We start from the raw sequence: 14,559 nt of genomic DNA, 5'->3' as shown, positions 1-14,559 counted from the left end.
GAGGAGAGAAAAAAGACACGAGCACAGTGAAAGTGTAGCTCCTGGGGAAAGGCCATAAATAGACACACAGGTAAAAACTTGTCACAGTCTGCTGTTCTGCGTCATTCAGCCCCTTTCTGAACAACAAGAAAATATCTGTGCCTTCACCGACACCCACTTCACACTACAACTTTCACAAATTGTAAAATCTACCATTAGTAGAACATATTTCAAATGGCATGTGCCTCTTCTTTTCTTAGGCTCCTAAGAGACGAGGAAAACATAACTGTGCTTCGAATCCTGTAGTCTCTTCCAAATGTAAGACTGTCCGCTTCATTGTAAACAATTGGTAATCAACGGCATCCTAACTGTAAGTGTCATTCAGGAAACTCTTTCTCTTTGGTTAAATCACATGTGTGGTTGTGGTGCAGAACTAACTACCCATGCTGATGGAAGTAATACAATTATTCGCCACTCAAATTAGATTAGTGTCACAAAGAGTCAGAGAAGTATGGATGCTGCCACAAACAGGTAGGTGTGCTTCACTGCAAAAAAACAAAACAAAGAGCAGAGGCAGCATTAATGCCTCTAAAGTATCAGACCAGGAGGATCCTCATCAGTCACTTTTGCTCTGACACTAATCTGGCATCTGCTACTCTATGGCTGCTTTTTAAATTAGCTTGCACCCAGGGGAACACGTTTCCTGTCAACAGCAAATCATGACACAACTGTCTGAAACGGACTTGGCGGGTATAAGGAAAAAATACCCATGAAATGAATGTCGGAGGAAGCTTTGATTTTAAGTGTCATTATTCCAACCTGTGACATTTTGGACCGGGTTCTGAGAGTAATAAATCAACAGAAATGAGTCAACAATTTAACTAAAGGCAACTAAAGTGAGGAAATTATGGCAGGAAATTCACTATCAGTATAAACATGTTTTGTTGTTTTGAGTTGATGGAACCATTTTATGCCTTCAAAGACTACAGCTGCTTATTAATGTCAAATACATGGCTGTCCTCCAGAGCCAACAGAGACAGAGGACAAGATGACACATAGAAAGCAGGACCTGTGGCAAATTTTAAGGGTCTGGAGAAGGGGGTGTGATACTACAGGCATTGCTCAAACAGACACAATAACTATGTTGCCCATCTCCAATAGCATTGCAGTCTTCATGACAGTCCCCAGCATTATCTTTGACTACAGCATGAACCTCTATATCACTGTTTTCCTGTGAGAGATTTCACAAACCATCACCTTCCTCGTGCCACAAGAAGTACCCCGCTTTAGATGTCAGTGACTCGCTGAAGGAAAAAACCTTATCTTATGACGCTCAGCTTTCTAAGGTTCAAAACAAGTTCACGGTGTTGGAAAAAAAAGGAAGGTGCACCTCTAAAGTAACACCTGTAGATTTCCTTTAAAGGTCTAGCTGCGCCACAAATAAAAGTGAACGCCAAAGCCGTGCAACGCGGAGAACGAATGTGTTTAATCATCTGTGGCTGGGCTCGGTGACTGCCACTGGATTTCACTCTGTTCCCATTCACTAGCTGTTTCCTTGTTTGATTGGCAGCCTATTAAAATGATACAGAAGTTAGTGTCTGGCAGCCTATTAAAATGATAGGAAGTTAGCGTCATGAAGCCGGCCTAAGCCTCTTAGGCTATGACAGAGAGGAGTTTCTGAAGTGCGACATTCTTTGAGAACATATTTTATTACATGATTCTCACACCATTCAGAAGACTTAATAAAATATTTCAAAGTCCTGTCTGCTTGCAAGGTAGGCATCCACAAGTCATTGATAGTTTAAACTTCACAGGAGTTCCAGCTGTTTGTTTGTTTTTATGTTAGAAATACAAATTAATTTTCTGTGAAGCTGATTGTTTCTGTTGCCGATCGTGTTGACAGAGCAGCAGTAATGCGAGAGAAAGCCTCAATTAGCTCAGTCAAATCTATGCAGGCATTTAGCTGACAGAGTCAGCATGTGTGGATGTGTGTGAGCTTACACATACAAAGTTCTGTCAGACAACATACTGTGCTAGCTTAACGTATAGTGTCATTTACATTTACAACATGAGGGACGTCTTGCTGTGCACAGAGAGAATGTCTTTCGCTGGTGTCAGTCTGTGGAAACACTCATAATTGGCTTTGCCACTTGTCATAAATGATGGAAGCAGGTGTCAATTAGGCCCTTATTACAACATGTGGAGATATTGGAGGGCATGTAGGCTTTCTCATTTTAATTTTTGTTGTTTAAATACAGCAATTTTACCTTCCTGAGACTTTTTTTTAAAGACATTGTGTTTTAAATTCATCATTATTAAGTGAATTATCATTAAAACTAAGTCAGTGTATCAGTGTTTCAGTCTATTTCAATTGGTTACCTTGGCTGATGGTTAAATATACGTTTTTTTTTTTCTAATACTGACAATAGATTAATTATTGATGAATCTATATGTCAAAGTTTTTGATTGTACAATTATCTATTTTACAGCGTTTTCTTTTTTTCACAGCACCAAAGCAACTACAGCTTCCCGTCTTTGTTTCACCAGTGCTGGGTGATTATTATTTCTATGGCAGGCAGTGTATTTTTAAATAAATATTGTAATGATAATAGTTCAAAATTACATGAAGATGCATAGTCTTTAGTCAAATATCTGCCCACCAACCCCTTACCGCCACCGCAGCACCTAAGCCCCCTGAAACACTGCTTTAATCTGTAAAATTTTGTAACTTAATTTGTGAACCCACACCCCAAATGAAACTAATTCCTCCATTAATGTATTGTCTATGCTATGCTAAATATTTGCATTTCAGCTAAATAATAACTTATAGAAACCTGTGCAGACCTCTGTATTAAAAGTTATCAAATAAAAATGTATGTCAGCACTCTGTATTAACAAAAGAAACTTCCGGTCTCAGAATTGACTTTCTATCCCATAAACTTTAGCTGTTATTAGAACACCCACACGGCTCACGTCTATCCCTCTTACAAGCCGAGGAGACCAAAATCTGCCAGGTCCTGTGTTATTGTTGTTCATAGACATGAAGTCAACCAACACATTGACGTGAGGTCGCCGAGAGCACGCTGAGAGCACAGTAAATGGTGACACATTAAAAGATACTTCCAGGCAATGTGTCAGTAAGCAATTGCAGGCAGGACTCATATGCAGACACTTTGGTCAGTAATATGCCGTGTAAATGGGCTGTAAACATGTATGCATTATCAGAGCTTCACGGGGACCTTAATGCATCTATCCATGGCTCTAAACATCAACTCCCTGATGCCAAAATTGAATTCTTCCTCTAAAAGTCCAGAGCTCACAGGTGTAAAGCAACTCAGAAACGTCTCCCCCTGGTGGCCAGGAGTTAAAATGTCAGCTCCTTAACATGTTCTGAGAGCAGATCAAAATGTAATGGCTTTGCATCAAGCCAATAATATATTCCTTGACTTTAATATAATATTTTTTTTTTAACACTTTGTAGTTATTTTGTTTCTTTGTTTCTGTTTATCTTTTTGGCCGGGCCATAACAACAGAGCCATCTCTCTGACTGTCACAAACAGTGTGATCTCGTGGTCGGCCGGATGCCATGTGACTGATTGACAAAGTCAACGTTGGTTTTCAAAATGTCAGAATTTCCTGTACATTTCAAATTAAATGCCCTCTTTTCATATCAAAAATCCTCTAGCCTTTAATAGATGTCCAAGCCATATACAAGGTTTTGACCTTGTCTTGGTTTTTGTTATGACTCTACATCTAGCAAGAAACTGAATTAAGCTACAGGGCCTTAGTATGTACTTGCATTTTCTATTATAGTGGTTTGTATATTGGGCAGCATTTATACCTTCCAACATATAACTACATACAATATACTTATAACCTAACATTGTTATACAAAGCTCACATCTCTCTGAATCATTTTTATCTTAAATAAATATATAAATTAACTTTTGTTGTGATTACTAAATTGCTGCTGCAGTTTTGGCAAGCAGGGAAGCTCAAAGCTAAATATTAGCATACAAGGGTGTTCTTTACAGAAAGCAGAGCTGTGCTTACAGTGACTGCTGGCATGAAGCTAAAATGAAGGTCAAAGCTACATCCTGTTATTTATAGCCACTATCTCATCTCATTTACATGCCTCTATGATAAAGCATGATAATGTGAAGCACATTGCATTTAAAAGGGAAAGTGACTTATTGCTGTTGTATACTATGATTTTGGGGATAGAAAAATTTGCAATTGGTGGATTTTAAGCGTTGGAAAGCAGCTGGTAAAATATAATAAAATGTAAAACTAACAAAGACTCAGGCAGTCACTTTAGTGTGTGTCAGCCGGATCACACACAGTCCATGTCTGTTCTCTCTAACCGGCAGTGTCTCATGTAGGCGCAACCCTCCTCTGGGATCAGCTCCCACGAGAACACGGAGACACCTCATCCACAGCTTGGCATCGCAACTTTGATGATGCATTCACCTGTGCACACATTCGAGCAGGCACGGAAACAAACATAAATTCTAATAACAATACTGACTCCTGCAACTCCCACATCACAAATTGCAATTTCCTCGAAGCAGAAAGTCAGAAAGAGTCAAATAAAATATTTCATTTTATTTAAAACTGACCAAGAACACCTCATTATTTCTCTGGTGATACCTTTAAGACATGTGACTGCATTGAAATCACATGTAGAACAAGCTGTATCCACATAAATCACAGAATTAAAATCTCAGATTTCTGAAAAAAAAAAAACATAAGATATCCGGTGATATGTAATCGAATAGTCTTTTAATACTCTGCTGAAAAGGCTCGAAGAGCTCCAACAGGGTTTGCAAGAAAAGTGGAGAAGGCTTCGTATTTGAAGATACAGGAGACCCTCAAGATCAAATATATGTCTGAGATATAAATGGATAGATATTTATAGTTGGCAGCTGGACCATTAAACTAGATGTTTTGGTGCACATCTCCCCCACAAACAAGAACATTTATGTGGAGAGGGGTTTAACAAATAACTTCCCCAAAAGCAGCATCTTGAGGACTTAATGGTGCTGGCAAGAGACAAGATAGTCAATCTCTTCACGATACAGAGGTGCCTCTTTCTTTTCTTTTTTTTTTTATCACTGATGCACTGAAAAAGGAAAGGGTGTCTAAGGTTATCCGTTTCTTCAAGTTTAGAAATAGCAACACCCAACAACGGGCGACTGGATCGAACAGGATATTAAAATATGTGAAGAAGAAACACAAACACTCACAGACAGGCCAATGCAATGTGAATACCCATGCACTCAGGCCAAACAAACACTCGATGAGCACACATACTAAACAGCACACTTCCAGCTGCAAGGCTCTCATTTGGTCTCGGCCCATTACAGAATCACAACAGCATTACAGTGAAGAAGGAGTGCAGCATGCTGAATACTAATCTGTAAAGCCCAATCCATTTCTACAGTGTAAATCCAGAGGATAATAATGTAAGCCTTGGAGAGATGGGAGGATCAATATCCTCATCAAAAGAGAAGCATTTTGATATTAACGTACAGTTAGCACTTCATTTAACTACACATATATTTCAAGGCCGGGATACTATGGCCATTTTTTTTTCCTCCTATGTAATTAATACATCAGCGGTAATTTATCATGCCTGGTGATAATATCTGGGTGATTATTTACTAGCAAAACCAATGAACTGCATGGACAGGTGTGTAGTAACATTTGATAGCAGCTCCCTGTCGGAATGGCCCATATTTGAAATGTGCTAGCGGCAATAAATCTTTGCCATATGCACCTTAACAAGCTGCTCAATTTGGATGTAACCTTGTCAAGGTTGCCAGCAAAGACCAAAAAGTGCACACTGTGAGGGAGCGGCTGGGGTTACAGTCCACTTTTGATTACTGGAGCAAAGGAAGAAATGTCTGACTGTAAAAGACTGGCATTTGGCAGATGTCTAATTTAGGCCATATACATGGATACATTCCTCAGACAAGAGTAAAGTCAAGAGGCGCTGAAGCATGTCATTGCACAGAAATAATTCATGTGCTAATTACATCGCCAGTGTGTCTCCGGATGATTTCTGTACAGAGCTGCTCTTGTCTTCCCAGCTCTCACCGCTGAGATCCACTCTCTGTCTGACACGCCATGAATCCTTGATAGCAAGCAGACACCCAGACACATCAGCAAAAACACTTTCTTATCCTTATCCTCAGTGCTCATCCCTCACTGCCCAGACAATGCACACATCAACTTAAGTATTAAACTACAAAGATTCAGTATGTCCTTGGACGGACCATTTATCACACATGCACCGTCATTATCTGTCATTTGGAGACTCTAATTGTTTTTGTGCAGCTTGATTCACCAGGTATTTTAACACAGTGGAAAGCCTGTGAATGCTAATGTTTTTATTATGGGCTAATGATGTGAATGCTGGGTTTAGACAATAGTATTCACTATTCCACACAATTAGTTATTCACAGGTTATTTTCTGGAATATATAATGAGTCAAATGTTTACAACTAATATCATTTTTTTTTTTTTTTTTTTTTTTTTTTTTTTTAACTCTAGTGCATGTGCTCTGCTCCAAATTCAAAAGTGAGTGATACCAAACATTTCCCGCTGCATCGTACGTCAGTCACACTTAGACCCCCATAAAAGTTAAACTACTTTATCAGCCCTGGCAGAAACACTTACTGGTGTGTTTCACGTGCTGACAAAAATAATTGAACCATATCATTTGGGAAGTCAACGATATAACCTTAATTTCCTACAAGACAAGAGCTTGACCGGAGAGGTCTAAATACAGTAGCACTTATCACAAACCACTTCAGAATTCATTGTTATTTATTTACATTTTTTATCAAATCACATTAATTATTATTTAAAAAGTGAAAAGTAAGTTGAACACAACAGATTTGATCCCAAAACCATATAATAGGTAAATATCTTTGGGATTTGACAGTTTGGGTGATAATTTTACTTTGAAATAAATGTGAAGTTTATTCTTATTTTTACTGACAAACTAAAATAAATAAGAGTCAGTGTCTGAAGAAATTGCATTTTCCTTTTGTGTCTCTGTGGCAGCAACTTCCCAGCATCATGTCTTCCAGTGGCACACGGTATATACTTTTGTTCTTTCGGTTCCAAAGTCAACACGATGAGATCAGATTGTTCATTCATGCCTTTCATAGTCTGACACTGGCGAAGTGGCCTGTCTGTCACGACCAGTCCTTTCAGGTGCACTGAGGTGAACTTGAGATAAATGTATCCTGAATCTAAACCAAATCTTCTGGGCACATCACCTCCACTTCATTTCACTCCACACAAGAAAAGGGACCAGGGAGCCCCTGCAGTCAGGTGTTGTACACAGCTTTTTTGTTTGTTTGTTTGTTTGTTTTGGGTGTTTTTTAATTGCGCTTTGTGTTCCGATTTTTAATGGTCACTCAACAGAGGTTTGCTAATAACCCATGTGTGTGAACTCCCCTGTGGTGAATGTCCACAGCACAGCACCCAGCGAGCAGCATCACTGTCTGTTTAAAAATGTGCTCCAGTGAACAAATCGCTGCAGGACGGTGAAGCTTGACAGAATCCCAGCATCACCTCGTCGAGCTGCTGGGCAAGGTCACCAACACAAGCGTGCAGTTTTGTTCTTGGTTAAAGAATGGCAGCTTCCAACTTCCGCTGCTGTACTTGCAGCGATTTCAGTTTATTTTTGTTATCTAATGTGGTCACGTGAACTCGCTGATAAAACAGCTCAACTATTTCCTTTCTAGCAGGGTTACAACTGTCCTAAATGTATCCTGCAGATTCTTCATAGACTTTTGCTTTCTATGTGATTCTATTTGCATTGAGACATACACTGAGGAATTTCCCCAGGACCTACTGTATGCTTTTGGCATCGGCCCATCCAGTGCCTTTTCTCTCCCAAGTTGCCTGTTCCAGTGCCAGCACTGTACCGAAGGCTATTTGAGCAAGACAAAGACAATAGATTCCTCTTTGTGTCCCGCTTAAAGCCTCCCAGCTACAAGTAAGATCACACTGAGGGATCCTTAGTGGTGGAGAACCAGAGGCACAAGTATTTGTACTGAGCCAAACACTCCATGCCAGAGGAGAAGAATTGCAGGTAAAAAAATGTTTTTTTAAAAATGGAGAAAGCCTGACATTAGACGAGAAGCATTCATGCTGTCACCACACCACTTCACTTCAAAGGCTCGCTAAAGTTGCACAAAAAAGAAAGGCTACATTGTTTTCACTTAACAGGTGATAGGAATTATGGTCCATTTTTAGTGCTGGGCTTCTAAACAAATAGCACTCTCGAGGCTTTAATGAAATCCAGTCTGGTAAGAGGATAAATAAATATATAGACTAATTAAACAGCCCTGCTAGGGATTGCAGAGCAAAATGCAATTGCACTATTGTTAATCTATTCCTCAGTTTTAAAGTCCTCCTTAATCAGATCAGTCCATTGCTCTAATTACATTGACGGCGCTCAGGTTGGCTCACAGAGGGTTGTTTTCTGTGGCCACCACTCCTTCCCCTCTCCATCACATCGGCGACTGCTCGTGGCAGTGCCCCCTCCCCGCCTTTATCTACGGGGGTAGATTGTCCACCGGCAAAGATGCTGACCTATGGCGGGAAAATTACTCACTTTGGGGTGTTAGTGTTTCAGCGGCACTATGGTCCCACTGACACCAGACCAAGGTCATTTTATAATGGGTTGTCCAGCTGCCACTCTGCTGTCAACAGGCCTGAGTGATGAAGGAGTGTGTAGCCAGTTACGGTGACAGGAGTCAAGGCTACGGGAGCTTGATAAAGATCAGCCTCTATCAGGAGTAAAAAAAAAAACACCAAAGAAAAAGGGATAGAAAAAAGATGATCCTGCATTTTGCCCCGAGCCTTTCGAAGTGGTGACAAATAGATCTGCTCGGTGGCTCGCGCCTGCATAGCCGTTTCTGTTTTACATTCTGCAACAGCCGCGTCATACAGGAATAAATGCATGTGATCGGGCGAGAGCAGGCGTCACAATGCAGCAACACCCTAAGAGGTATTGACTGTGTTACAGCTCTTTTCTCTGGTAGCTGTCAGTCCCGTCAGTCCGATGAATGGATCAGTGGGGGTTCACATCCATCAAAGTGACTCATCCTACACAGATATGATGTTCCAGTTCAATGTATTCCATCCCCTGGGCTCAATTAGTTTGTAGTTGTATCTGTTTGTTTAATCTTTCCTAGATAACTCCTCTTGTGTATCTCAACATAATTTTCTGTGCCCGTACCTCACTTGATTTTTGCAACTGCTGTCTGTGTAAGACCCTCAACTGCATACTGCAATCTCCTAAAGTCCAAATCAGCCTGTAATGCACTGCCAATCATTTCAAGATGTTAAATAACCCTATCAGAGGGTTCTTGTTCTATCTCTTTTACTGTCTATGATTATCTTGCTTCGGTCTTGTTTCCTTTTATTATAACAATATTTGCTAGTACAGTGCTTGTACGCCAACATAGTAATTACTAATATCATTATAAATAGTATGATCTTACATTGCTAAGTAATTTCTTTGATACTCTTCACAGAAAAATAAAAAATCTTAAAAGCTCAAAAGTCCAATAAGACTGTTTAAATAACTCATCAATAACTTATCGAATTCATCATATAAAAGGATTAATTGAAGTATATCGTGGGATTCCTCAATTGAATATCTGTATTGTAATGAGAAGTATAATGAAGAAATATATTGAAGGATTTTAGAGCTGTCATGTTTTTTTCTGAAGAAAATCTTTTTTCCTGCTTATGTAAAGAAAATGTTCATGTTGAATCCATTCATTAAAAGACTTTGGTTTAGCTATTTAACTCCCCAAAGAATGGTTTGCATAACTCCGATTTTCATTTGTGGGTGAGATTTAGAAGCATTTCCATAATTTGTATTGTTGGTATTGTGGTTCCTTTTAAGCAGTACAAATAGTTTGTGCATGTCAGTCATTGTGGGAAGGGGGGAGGGTGGTGGGGGAGCTTCAAAAGTTTTTGGTTGATCCAAACCAACAACTGTTATTTGCTCTAAGTCACAGGAATACTCAGTCTCCAGTCGGTGCATTTGTATTTACTGTTTACTTGTCTGCTTTGTACTAATGCAGTGTTATCCTGGAACAGACTCAGGACTTAATGGGATTTCCTTGTTTGCACAGTTTAAAGACAAAGAAATGACTTTGTACATACATAGCCTAATTCCATTTCATTCCTTCTGCTGTAACAAATAAATATACAAAAGCTGACATGCATACAGTATTGGGAAATGCACACTCTACAAAACGAAAAAAAAAAATAAAGAAATGTGCACATTTGTGTGTGTGATCGCATGCCTCGACTGATGCTCCTCATGAGGGAAGGACTCCATTTCTGCAGCACTGCACAATGAAAGCCTGGAAATTTACAAATTAACTAAAAGAACAGCGTAGCATTTTTTGTCTTCTTCTGAAGTGTGCTCCAGAGACGGGTGAAACAGAGCTAACAAGGGCCCCAGCTTGCATGTTCTTATCTACGCTTCTTTAAGAAATACATATGAGACAAAGAGGGGCATGGGACAGTGTAGACTGTTAATCATTTTAGTCCCCCTTTTTAAATTGTGTTACTCCCCCACTCCACATAAAACACAGTCACTGTGGTCCACACGTATCATTGCAAGTATTAAGTCTGGTAAATGTATTCTCTTATAAATGAAAAAGAAGATAATTATATACAATTCAACCTGCTCTGCTGTATCACAATGGCATAAATATACAGGGAAGTCAGCTTTCTGGCAGAAACAGCTGTGAAAAGATCAGGCCTTGTGCTACTTATTGCAGCTTCTTTCTCCGGCTCCCTCCATCAGGGCCATATAGCTCTGGGTGACTGAACCTTTTACCTATCCGCAGTATTCAGCCACCTGCCATGGAAATCACGGCTGTTTCTGCCATATGCCTCAATGTTCTGCCAAGCCTCTCCGGTCTGTTCCGCCTTGAGCAAATTTCATTATGGGATGGCTGGGAGCACACGGCGCTGCTCATTAAGGCTATCAGCGTGGCACGTCACCGTTTGTAACAGGGCGGATGCAGGAGGTTGCAAATACCCCCAGCATAGAAGATCGCTTAACAGCCTTCGCAGCTGCCTAACTTTTGTTCAGGAATGAAGGTGTGATGACATACGGTCGTCTTCAAATCCACTCAAAACTCAGGTGAGAAGTTTGCTGCATTTATATTTATATATGTATAGTGTAATAAAGGAGCTGTGAGTTAGGTAAGAATAATGTTAACAAAATTTAGAGTATGCCGTGGACACAGAAAAGGGCTGGGAAGTGGTCAATTATGTTATATGAAAGGACACCTTACAGAAAGACCCAATCCAGTGTATAACCACTGTTGGGTGGCTGTGGCTCAGATGGTAAGAGTGGGTAGTCGGCTAATTGTGAGATTATCCACATTCTGAAGTGTCCTCGGGCAAGATGCTGAACCCCAAGATGCTCCTGATGGCGGGCGAACACCTTGCATGGCAGCTCAGTTCCCATCGGTGGGTGAGTGAATGGGAAACATTGAAAAGCGCTTAGTCGACCGCGCAACTAATTAGCCGCTATATTTGTACAGGATATATTAAAATGGCTGTGTCTGAAATCATTCACTCATTTACTACTCCCTATATAGTGCGCTATATAATGAGTAGTGAGTTATTTCAGCAGTATGTACCTTTTGAAGAAATATGAAAACTCTTGTGTAATTTAAACATAAAAAAAAAGAACCCTGGCTTACTTTAGCCCACTCAAGAGTTGTGTTGCTATATAACCTTACTCTTCTTGATATGACCAGTTGTTGATGGTGACAATGTTTAGATTGATATCGCTGAGTTCATCCTACAGATGTCCCTTTTGACCAATAACAGCGGGCATTAATACTGTTTAACGCTCTGCTATCTAATAACTCTGTCTGAAAAAGCAGTTAGTAAAGAAATCCAAAAGGTGACCAATCTGAGCTGCGCTGATGTGAAACACGGTGACTCGACCACATGTGCTGTTTTGGCTCTTAAATAACCCTCATCTGCTGTAGAGTACGTGGAGCTAAACAGCTAACACCCTCCTGGCAGGGGATGCCGGTTACGCTAACGCGCAATGTGTCTAATAAGACCGAGCTGATTCACTAAAGGATAAGCCTCTACTACCATACATGAGCCAGTGTTGCGTTGCCATGAGGCAGTGGCAGTTGTCCACTAACGTGGTCAGCGTAAAGCCAGATGGAGCTGAGCCACAGGGATCAAACGGAGAGTTGTGTTGCTGGAGCGTTCCTGCCAGCCGACACCCACCACCCTCTGATGTTTCACCGTCCAGCCACTCTCTATCTCTTCACTACCCTTGAAGAAGAAATGAGCTCACTTTGCTCAGGTATTACAGTCGCGGGGCTCGAAGGTGATTCTGAGCACCAAAACAATAACAGCCCATCTCACCGCCTGTCTTTTGCATTGTTTACTCATGATTGTATCCTCCTTTGTGTTCTCATGCGAGAAGGCCAATCTGTGGCCCGCGTATCGGGGAGGAAGAGTTTAGCATCACTGTGCTTTAACGTGATGTTCACTCAGCCATACCGATGCCATGCACCCAGAGCCATCACAGCGCATTAACCCCTGGGTACTGCCTGGCACTGTCTCACTGGAGTGCGAATTCAGACTGCTGCGAGTCCAGAGAGTTCAAGGATCTCAAGCTGGCTGAGGGGAAGGGAACCCAGGGTAAAATAATGCTACAAGAATTTAGAAAAACAGAGGAAGAAAAATAAGCAGAGGGGGGGGGGGGGGAGGAAAGAAACAAGGAAAAGTCCTTGGCATGGTGATAAATCTGTTGTTTTGTCCCTCCGACTGAATTGGCTATTAGTTATAGCACATGAGTGATGCATGTTGAAAACTGTATCGATCTCTTCTCAATAGGCTCTTGGCAGAGATGGATGAGATACAATGGTAATCAATCAGTGCAGGTAGTTATTTACTGGCTTTAACTGTCAATAAGCCATCTAGCTGTGGTGAAGCATTAACACCACAATACTGGGGCGACGATACGGTGGGTTTAAGGACAAAGCTCAGACCTCACCACTGAGTCGTAGTTGCAATATTTTACATTTAACATATCAATCATCTGAGCAGAGTTTGGCAATTTCAGGGCTGGTGCTGTACCACAGCTGCTGATGGATTAGAAGGTGCTTGGATGTGGCGTGGCTTCGGTCATTAACAGGAAACACTGCAGGCTCGCTAATACGAGCTCTGGTGTTGCACGTGAACTGGAAAACAGCAAAAGTAAACATGTAAAATGTAAATAGAGAAAAAGGAAAAAATAATGAATTTGCTTATGTGATGGCTAAAAACTTTCATTTTTTGGCAACATGCGGGCAGCAAAAACAAGCTCTGCACACAACACTGGCAATCGCCTTTCAGGTTGATATGGCAAACTTACACACAACTGCCTATAGATACCTCTAATAGACAGAGAGCAGAAGGAAGAAGCACCACAAACATTTTTTTTGTTTTTGTTTGCATCACCCTACTTGCTGTGGAAGAAAATATCTGTCTCTAGCTGCCAGCAAAAAAATCTTCCCTTCATGAGGATCATAATATTCAGTTGCTATTGAGAGAGGTCCTGATTTATTTTAAAGGTAATTTTAGAGACTGTAATTTGTGTTCCTTTTGAATTGCATCGGGTTATACTGAGAGGTGTTCCCTACATTTCATCAACTTAATTCATTAAATACGAGGGACAAAATATTAGGAACACATTTCTCAGTTATTAATGCTTCAACTGTCAGTGGCTTTGATGTTGTGGCTGATCGGTGTATGTTCACCAGGTACCTGGTTTTTATTTTTGGTGCTGGCAGGAAGTTAACTGTGGGTTTTTAGAGCTTTCTCTTTTTTTGCTGAAAACAATTTGCTTCAGAGAAAAATGAGAACGAATCATTACAGTAAGGTTACGGGCCACAAAGCCAAAACTAAGCCAAAACTGAACCTAAGATAAATCGCTGTCACGACAGCAGACTTTCACATTAAAATTTAATTTTATCCAGAGCTATTAAAATAACCATGATAGTAATTTTAAATGACATCAAATTGTACTTTAACTTGCAAAATACAGTGCTCTGAGGAAGACTACAAATACTCTCTTTTCCATTTTCAGCCTGCAAACTGTGATGAATCTACAGTGAATGCTCAGACCTGATGACAGCAAATGCCAGCACCTTCTCGACAAAAGAAGAAAACTTTCTGCACTGGAAGCGAACCTGAGCCAACAATGTGGACGGAAGCCCGAAAAAAATGGAGGTACTGTGTTTTACAGACAATGACAAACGCGTTGACAACTGTCTCCCTCCAGGAACCTCAAACAAACAGCAGTAGCAGTAATCACACAGGGGAATGATGGAGGGCATGACTTCACATCCAAATGACCCACACCAGCAGCTATCAGCTCTGCACTGTTAGAGAGGCAATCCATACTGACGTCCGCCCTCATTTACTACAATGCTTACAGAGATTAAAATAGCCACGCGACTTCAACAAATTTAGAGAGCCAAGATACAAAGCTAGAGGCGGTAAGTCATT

At 40.6% G+C, this 14,559-nt stretch overlaps 1 protein-coding gene across 23 annotated transcripts in view; it reads right to left on the bottom strand.

Annotated features, from left to right (window-relative positions):
* Positions 1–14,559, bottom strand: part of LOC138195467 (neurexin-1a) — a 245,336-nt gene that overhangs the window by 164,145 nt on the left and 66,632 nt on the right. The window lies entirely within an intron of this gene.

Source organism: Embiotoca jacksoni, unplaced genomic scaffold, assembly GCF_022577435.1.
Source record: "Embiotoca jacksoni isolate LCO1_2020_lvr unplaced genomic scaffold, fEmbJac1.0.p SCAF_12, whole genome shotgun sequence".
Classification (NCBI taxonomy): Eukaryota; Metazoa; Chordata; class Actinopteri; family Embiotocidae; genus Embiotoca; species Embiotoca jacksoni.
Note: the sequence above shows the minus strand (reverse complement) of the source record. Positions and strands in the feature narration are given on the sequence as shown.